Source organism: Somniosus microcephalus, chromosome 7, assembly GCF_052327205.1.
Source record: "Somniosus microcephalus isolate GS21.2 chromosome 7, FLI_Smic_1.0, whole genome shotgun sequence".
Classification (NCBI taxonomy): Eukaryota; Metazoa; Chordata; class Chondrichthyes; order Squaliformes; family Somniosidae; genus Somniosus; species Somniosus microcephalus.
This window is the reverse complement of record NC_140993.1, coordinates 55,726,029-55,735,244: the sequence shown is the minus strand read 5'-3', so window position 1 is coordinate 55,735,244 and position 9,216 is coordinate 55,726,029.

The following is a 9,216-nucleotide window of genomic DNA, read 5'->3' as shown; positions in this document are numbered from 1 at the left end:
AGAAACTGGTAGTTCGGCCCAACTAGTCCATGCTGCCGTTTATGCTCCACTCGAGTCTCCTCCCGTCTTTCCTCATCTAATTCTGTCAGCATAACCCTCTATTCCCTTCTCCCTCATATGCTTACCTAGCCTCCCCTTAAATGCATCGATACTATTCGCCTCAATTACTCCCTGTGGTAGCGAGTTCCACATTCTCCCCACTCCCTGGATAAAGAAGTTTCTTCTGAATCCCCGATTGGATTTCTTGGTGACTATTATATTGATGGCCTCTAGTTATGCTCTTCCCCACAAGTAGAAACACTCTCTCTGTATCCACTCTATCAAAATCTTACATAATTTTAAAGATCTCAATTAGGTCACCTTCTTTTTCAAGTGAAAAGAGATCCAGCCTGTTCATCCTTTCCTGATAGGTATACTCTTGGATTTCTGGTATCATCCTTGTAAATCTTCTCTGCCCCCTCTCCAGTGCCTCTCTATCCTTTATAATATGGTGACCAGAACTGTATGCAGTACTCCAAGTATAGTCTAACCAAGGTTCAATACAAGTTTAGCATTACTTGTACCTCTTGCAATTTAGCATACTGTATTCTGTATTCGCTGCTCACGATGTGGTCTCCTCTACATTGGGAAGACCAAACGCAGATTGGGTGACCACTTTACGGAACACCTCCGTTCAGTCCGTAAGGGGGACCCCGAGCTTCTGGTCACCTGTCACTTTAATTCTCCGCTCCATTCCCACTCAGACCTCACCGTCCTCGGCCTCTTGCATTGTTCCTCTGAAGGTCAGCGTAAGCTCGAGGAACAGCACCTCATCTTTCAATTAGGCACTTTACAGCCTTCTGGACTCAACATAGAGTTCAACAATTTCAGATCATAACCTCGGCCCCTATCACATATATATTTCTTATCCACACTTTTTGTTTGTATCGTCTTTTCTTCTCTCCCACATGGCAGCTGTCTTTTATTTTGCCAGCGCAATTTACACTTCATCTAGAGCCATCTTTGTTTCTTAGCCAGTCCCATTACCATCTCCTCTCGCCTTGAATATCTCTTAATGTCTCTTAACTTCTCCTGCCTTCCATCCTATCACAAACCTTCCCTTTTGTTCTTTCATCCCCTCCCCCATTTCCCAGCCCCTAAACTTGCTTCAAAATCTGTTTCATTTCCTGCTATTTTCCAGTTCTGATGAAAGGTCATCGACCTGAAACGTTAACTCTGTTTATTTCTTCACAGATGCTGCCTGACCTGCTGAGTATCTCCAGAATTTTCTGTTTTTATTTTAGCATAACTTCACTACTTTTCAATTCTATCCCTCTAGAAATAAACCCAAGTGCCTGGTTTGCTTTTTTTTATGCCCTTGTTAACCTGTGTCGCTAGTTTTAGTGGTTTGTGTATTTGTACTCCGAGATCCCTTTGCTCCTTTATCCCACCCAGACTTGCACCCTTCAAGTAATAGGTGACCTCCCTATTCTTCCCACCAAATGTAATCCTTCTTCTTCTTAGGCAGTCCCTCGGAACCGAGGATGACTTGCTTCCACATTAAAAATGAGTTCGCAGGTGACTGATGAGTCCAATGCGGGACCTACAGACTCTGTCACAGGTGGGGCAGATGATAGTTGAAGGGGCGGGTGGGTGGGGTGCTTGGGTTGATGTGCGCTCCTTACGCTGCCTGCGCTTGGCTTCCGCTTGCTCCCGACGAAGAGACTCGAGGTGTTCGGCGCCTTCCCGGATGCTTCTCCTCCACTTTGTGTGGTCTTGGGCCAGGGATTCCCAGGTGTTGGTGGGGATGTTGTGGCAGAGCCACTGAATGACTCTGGGCAACTGTATATAATTCCCTTTAACGATGTTCTAACACCAGCCTAAGCCTGTACCATTGTGTTAGACATTACTGTGTTTTGTATATAGTGTTTGTATGTACGGGGCGTGGCCCCTTTAAGAGCGCGGGAAAACGCGGGCAAACGCGATGACATCACGTCGCAAACCACGTGACTGTCCGGGCAGTCCTCGTGGAATCTCCATCTTGTTAAGACCTGTTTTCGTGGTTCTCCTGTATCGATCTCAACAAACTGTTTGAACTCGTTTAGTCTTACATTAAAGACTTGTTTGATTGATCTCCTGAGTCGACCTCAGTTATTGGTTAGGAATTCGTCAATTCCTACATTGGTGACCCCGTTTTTTGTGAACGTTTTTCGCAAAAAGCACACAGCATGGAGGCCAACGCCGTTTCGCTGAAGCTACCGCAGTTCTGGGAGCAGCAAGCGACCTCGTAGTTCATTCAGGTTGAGGTACAGTTCGCCCTGAGGGACATCGTTGCAGATCAGACCAAATATCTCTATGTGGTCTCCGTACTCGACAGCTCTACCGCCTCGCGGATCGGTAGCCTCCTCAAGAACCCTCCAATGGAGCGCAAGTATGAAACCCTCAAGGCGCGGTTGCTGCAAGTTTTCAGGCTCACTAAATCGGAGCACGTCCATCGATTGCTCGCTATGCCCGGGCTCGGGGACTCCAAGCCTTCGGAGTTGATGAGCCAAATGCTCACACTCCTGTGCTCAGAACCGGAATGCTTCCTATTCCGCGAACTATTCCTCAGCCAGTTGCCTGAGCAGGTGCAAGCTGCCCTGGCCAGATCTGAGGTGGAAGACTGCGCGGCACTCGCGGCAGAAGCGGGCAAAATTTTCGTGGTAACGCAGCAGTACTGCACTGCCACGAGGCGCCCATCCCCCACAGACGCCGCCCCAGCTCGTCAGCCTGCTGGGCTGTGTTTCTACCACGCGCAGTTCGGCGCGAAGGCGCGACATTGCCGCCCTCCCTGCAGCTTTCCCCAGAAAAAAAACAACTGCGACTACTGAGGAACGGGTCTAAAGGGCGCCCCGCGGCCGCCATGGCGATCGGCAACGCGGGCAAGTTGCTTTTCATCACGATACGCTCTCCGGTCGTCGTTTTCTGTGCGACATCGGAGCGCAGTGCAGCATTTTACCCGCGTCCATCCTTGATGTGCAGGCAGGGAATCACGGCCTCGCCCTTGAAGCGGCCAGTGGCGGAGCAATTCGGACCTTCAGCAGACGGCGAGTGGAGCTGTGCTTCGGGGGGCAACGTTTTCACTGGGAGTTTGTGACGGCCAAGATTTCTCAACCCATTCTCGGCACGGATTTCCTGTGCACCAACAGCCTCCTGGTCGACCTAAAGAACCGGCGGTTGATCAACGCGGCAACTTTCAATGCTATCCCTTGTTACCGCAGTAACACTACGTCGCGCACTGTCGCCTGTGCTTTCCCGAATCCTGATGAGTTTGCTCGTCTGCTCACCGAATTTCCCAACCTGACAAGACCCACGTTCTCCTCCACAGCCACGAAACATAATGTGGAACACCACATCACCACCAACAGCTCTACGCGTGGGCCTGGCGCCTGGAACCTGGCAAGCTGGCGGTCGCAAAGGCAGAGTTCGCGACCATGGAACGGTTAGGGATTATTCGCCGGTCGAATAGTCTCAGGTCTTCACCCCTCCATATCGTCGCGAAGCCTGGCAGCGGATGGCGACCATGCGGCGACTATCGACGCCTAAACGACGCCACCACTCCTGATCGGTACCCGATCCCCCACATCCAGGATTTCTCTGCCCATTTGGCAGGGAGCACCGTCTTCTCGAAAGTCGACCTCGTACGGGGCTACCACCAGGTCCTAGTGCACCCACAGGACGTCCAGAAGATCGCAGTCATCACCCCATTCGGCCTCTTTGAGTTTCTGTGAATGCCGTTTGGGTTAAAGAACGCCGCCCAGGCTTTCCAACGCCTGATGGACTCCGTGCTGCGGGACCTCAAGTTCCTCTTCGTCTACCTGGACGATATCCTAATTGCCAGTCCCACTAAAGAAGAACATATCTGTCACCTACGCACCCTTTTTCGACGCCTCAGCCAACACGGCCTGACTATCAACCCGGCCAAGTGTCAGTTTGATTTCCTGGTTCCTTTACAAGCGAAGGTAGAGGCAGTGATATCCTTCCCACGCCCGCAAAGCATTAAGGCCCTGCAGGAATTCCTAGGCATGGTAAACTTTTACCACCGTTTCGTGCCTAAAGTAGCACTACTCACGCAGCCCCTGTACGAGGCCCTCAAGGGCAAGACTGGCAAGAACCCGGTAGACTGGACAGACGACATGGCCCGAGCATTCGACGACACCAAAAGCGCCTTAGCCAATGCAACCATGCTGGCGCACCCGCTGCCAGGAGCCACCATCGCCCTCACCACCGATGCGTCAGACTACGCAATCGGCGCCGTGCAAGAGCAGTGGGTGAACGGGACGTGGCAGCCGTTGGCATTCTTCAACCGTCAACTACGGCGGAACGAGGGAGCATATAGCACGTTCGACCAGGAGTTGCTCGCCCTTTTTCTGGCCATCCGCCATTTTCGCTTCCTCCTGGAAGGACGTCCTTTCACCGCCTTTGTGGACCATAAGCCACTAACTTTTGCCATGGCCAACACCGCCGAACCATGATCATCCCGACAGCAACGTCAACTGACCTACATATCCGAATTCACCACGGATATACAGCACATGGCCGGTAAGGACAACCTGGTGGCAGACTGCCTTTCCCGCGCGACCGTCAATACAGTTCATTTGGGCATCGATTACGCCCTTATGGCAGCGGACCAAGCCTCAGACCCAGAAGTCCAAGCCTGCAGAACGACCGTCACTGGCCTCTGGTTGGCTGACGTCAAGTTCCATTCGGCAGGTACCACGCTGTTGTGTGACGTCTCCGTACGGGACCTTCGCCTGGTCGTGCTGGTCGTCTGGCGCCGTAAAGTGTTCGACACCATACATGGGTTGTCACACCCAGGAATGAAGGCCTCTCAGAAGCTGATGTCAGCGAAATTCGTATGGCATGGCATGCACAAGGATGTCCGCGACTGGGCCAACACCTGCGTGGTCTGCCAAAAGGCCAAAGTACAGCGCCACATCAAAGCTCCGTTGGCCACCTTCACAGTTCCGGAGCGACATTTTGACCATGTCAATGTGGACCTGGTAGGACCACTCCCACCCTCCCATGGTTTTTCACACATCCTGACCATGGTTGACCGCATCACCAGATGGCCGGAGGTGGTTCCCCTGTCATCCACTACTTCAGCGGACGTGGCCAGGTGTTCATTTCCACCTGGGTCGCCCGCTTCGGAGCACCTGCAGATATTTCTTCCGACAGAGGACCACAGTTTTCCTCCGAACTCTGGAATGCAGTGGCCCAAGGACTCGGTGTCAAATTACATCGCACCACAGCCTACCACCCACAGGCGAATGGCCCCTGTGAACGTTTCCACCGATAGCTGAAAGCCGCCCTGAGGGCCAGCTTCCAGGACGCTGGATGGGCAGACAAGCTACCGTGGGTCCTGTTGGGCCTTCGCACGGCCCCCAAAGAAGACCTTCGCTCTTCATCAGCGGAGCTGGTGTACGGTCAGCCGCTGCGAGTCCCGGGGGATTTCCTGCCAGCTTCGACGAAGCCATGGTCTGCGTCTGACCAGCTTACTAGTCACCGGTGCTCACTTCGCACCACGGGCTGCAGAGTTCGCACGTTCCCCCGGAGCTTCACAAGGCTGAGTACGTCTTTATTCGCCATGATGCTCATAGGGATCCACTCAAGGCCCCATATACTGGTCCCTTCTGCGTGTTGGAGGCAGGGGACAAAACCTTCACAGTAGATGTCAGTGGTAAACAGGACCACATTTCAGTCGATCGCTTAAAGCCAGCACATCTGGACCTCGACCGCCCTGTCGAGACAGCACAACTGCCGAGGCGAGGTCAGCCACCCATCGCCATTACAGCAGACCAAGCGCAACCGCCCGCCAGACCGCCAGCCGCCCAACAGCCTCCGCCTCAGGAGTACAGGAGTCGTTCTGACAGGCTCATCAGACCCCCTCACCGTTTGACTTTGTCCGTTAAAGCGAATTCTGGGGGGGCGCATGTGGCGGAGCCACTAAATGCCTCTGGGCAACTGTATATAATTCCCTTTAACGATGTTCTAACACCAGCCTAAGCCTGTACCATTGTGTTAGACATTACTGTGTTATGTATATAGGCCTAGAAATTCAGTTGGTTGCGCCAGCCGTTAGCGCCTTAGGAGGAGTAGATGTCGGGCGCTAGGCGGGTAGCGCCCAGGCGCAGCGAGAACTGCGCCTCGCCCCAACTTCACTCGAGATTTAGCACCGGCGCAAAGTCTTTGCGCGCGCCCAGCTGCGCGCGCAGATCATGACGTCATTCCCTCGTGCAACGGCCTTTGTGCGCCCCCAACCGGAACTTCAGTGGCAACGCCCCATTGTGCGCCTGGCGCCCCTAGCGACTGTTAAGTGGAACGGTGCTCAGCCGATGTGGGGCGCGGGGGGCGCAAATTAAAGGGCACTCCTCCTGCAATATAAAAGGCTGCCATTTTGCAGCACTCCCTCTTGCGAAACGGATCTTTGGAGAGAGACCAAGGTAGATAGCTTTCTGCTTTGGCCCAACACTCGGACAGGTACTTCTGGCTTCAGGCCACAGATTTCCACTAGTCTTTGCCTTCATTGACATCTCATTGTTTGCCAGCATATTATGGGGGCTGCAATGGGTGTCAACGCAGGCTTTCTCAATTACATCCAAAGGGCTCACAGACGCCGTGAGAGAGTGGCAGCCCTGGCTAGACGGAGAGGGGGCAACAGGCGTCGGCAAAGGAGGCCTTACCCACCCAGGGTATACCGCCAGCAGTTCTCCTATCTCCAGATGTCTGAGGAGCAGTGTGTTCGGAGGCTGCGATTCAGAAGGGACAGGGTCACAGAGATCTGCCAGCTGCTTGGCGGTGATCTGCAGCCACAGCTGAGGAGCAGGACGTCTCTGTCGGTGGCAGTGAAGGTGACGGTGGCTCTCAACTTCTATGCCACCGGCTCCTTCCAAGCCGCTACTGGGGACATTGCCAACATCTCCCAGTTCGCCGTGCATTGCTGCATCCGCCAGGTGACCAATGCCCTTTTCCAAAGGAGATGTCAGTTCATCTCCTTCTCCATGGCCCTTGACAAGCAGCAACAGCGTGCAATGGGCTTTGCAGCATTCGCGGGCTTCCCCATGGTGCAGGGCGCCATTGACTGCACGCATGTGGCTTTGCGGGCACCTCTGGAGAATGCCGAGGATTACCGCAACCGGAAGGGCTACCATTCGCTGAACGTACAGCTGGTGTGTGACCACAGGCAGCTCATCCTAGCTGTCAATGCCCGCTTTCCAGGCAGCAGCCACGATGCCTTCATCCTGCGACAGACTTCTGTGGCAGACATGTTCCAGGCCCAGCCTCACCCACGTGGATGGCTTATCGGGGACAAAGGCTATCCTTTGTGTACCTGGCTGATGACCCCGCTCCGTGCGCCCAGCACCCCTGCTGAAGAGAGATACAACGAGAGCCATCAAGCGACCAGGAACATCATCGAACAAACAATCGGCGTCCTGAAGCAACGGTTCCGCTGTCTGGATCGTTCTGGTGGAGCCCTACAGTGTTCGCCGGAGCGAGTCTCCCATTTCGTGGTCGTTTGCTGCATGCTGCACAACCTGGCTATCCGCAGGACTCAGCCACTGCCACCACAGATTGGAGGACCACCTGAGGAGGAGGAGGAGGAGGAGGAGGAGGACCAGCACAGGAGGGAGGCACAAAGTGCAAGGGCCGCCCGTCGCCGGCTTATTGAACGTCGGTTCTAGGCCCCCTCTCAGGGACTGGCATGTGCCAATGTCAGCAGATGAATGTAGCCGCTCCACAAGCCCTCAGCCGAGCAGGGCAACCAGGACTTAACCAAAAAACCATGCACACTGCAATTTAACAACAATAATTTATTGAAAACCTCTGCCCTTCCCACATTACATGCTCATGTGGAGAAGCGCCCTCCAAAAACACAAAACTACCAGTCTCGGCCTTACAAAAAGAAAGAAAGACACCAGTCTCGGCCTTACAAAAAGAAATAAAGACACCAGTCTCGGCCTTACATAAAGAAATAAAGACACCAGTCTCGGCCTTACATAAAGAAATAAAGACACCAGTCTTGGCCTTACACAAAAACAATTGCACCAGTGTCGGCCTTACAACAAGCACCAGGCATTTGTGCATACCTCTACTTTTTGGCCTGCGAGGGCGATGCCTTGCGCATCCTTGCCTGGCCCCTGCCCGCCCTGCTGCTCCTCCTCAATGCGAGCCCAGTGGCTGCAGCAAGGCTGGGGGAAGGCTGCTGAGGGGCAGATGGCGAGATGGCAGATGCCCTTGGGGGTCGACCTGCACCAGCTCTGGCCTTGGAGTGGCCGGCTGCTGACTGCTCCAACTCTGGCTGGGCGGCAGCAGTCTGTCCAGCAGCTCGTGGCAGCTGCAATGGCGGAGTGGCAGTGTCGTCTCCAGGAATGGTGGCAACCTGGCAGATCGCAGGTGCTCGCTGGTCGCCTGAGACACTGGCACTCGCACGGGCCAGCACTGCAGCATGCGCAGCAAACAGCTGAAGGACAGACTGCTGGGCTGCTGCTGCGCGGCGAGTGCCCTTGCGATGCCTGGCTGATCCAGCGAGGGTGGCAGCAGTTAGTGCCCGTGTGGCCCTGGTCTGTGTCCGCATGACACCAGCCAGTGAATGGACGGCACGACTGAGCACTTGGCTAGAAGCCGACTGTGCTGCCGCGAAGTCCTGCAGACTCCTGGCCTGTGCTGCCGCGATGTCCTGCAGACTCCTGGCCTGTGCTGCATTGAATTGTTCCAGACTCCTGGCCTGTGCTGCACTGAATTGTTGCAGACTCCTGGCCTGTGCTGCCCCGAATTCCTGCACACTCCTTGCCAGTGACTCTATGGAGTCAGGCATCCTTGCCACTGCAGCCATGAGCTCAGTGTGCCTGTGCTCAGCCTGGACGGCCATTTCCTCTAGGAGGCGCACCTCCTCTGCGCTCACCGTCGCAGGACTGGAGGCCGCACTCACCCTCTGGGGAGCAGTCCGCCGAGCTTCCCCACCCCTCCCGCGTTGCTGCAGGCCGCTGGGCCCCGGAGCTTCACTCTCCTCCGACCCTTCCCCCCGGCTCCCCTCCAGGGAAGACGTGTCCGCTACATCGCCATGGGCTGGCGCGGCTGAGGGTGGCACTGATGGGCCGGCTTCCTCTTCCTCCTCCTCGTCTTCCGAAGGGCTGACAGTGGCAGCTTGAGGGCCCGCCTCCTCACCTGGCGATTCACCATCTGAAAGCAGGAAGGCAC